Raw genomic sequence first — 224 nt, forward strand, 5'->3', positions numbered from 1 at the left:
GAGGAATAAAACCCTCATAATAAACAGTAAACAGAAAGCATAAACAATAATTCAGAGACTCTTCATATGAATGGTGCTAATTTATGGTAGCAGCAGAGACTGCACTGTTTCTCACAAAAAAAAAAAAAAAATCGTAACAATGACTCACACACTGTCTGTGGTTTCCTTTGGCTTTTTAGAAATAACCATTTGTCCAGGGAGGAGATGATGCACACAATCTATAT

This window comes from Chanos chanos, chromosome 9 (assembly GCF_902362185.1).
Source record: "Chanos chanos chromosome 9, fChaCha1.1, whole genome shotgun sequence".
Taxonomy (NCBI): Eukaryota; Metazoa; Chordata; class Actinopteri; order Gonorynchiformes; family Chanidae; genus Chanos; species Chanos chanos.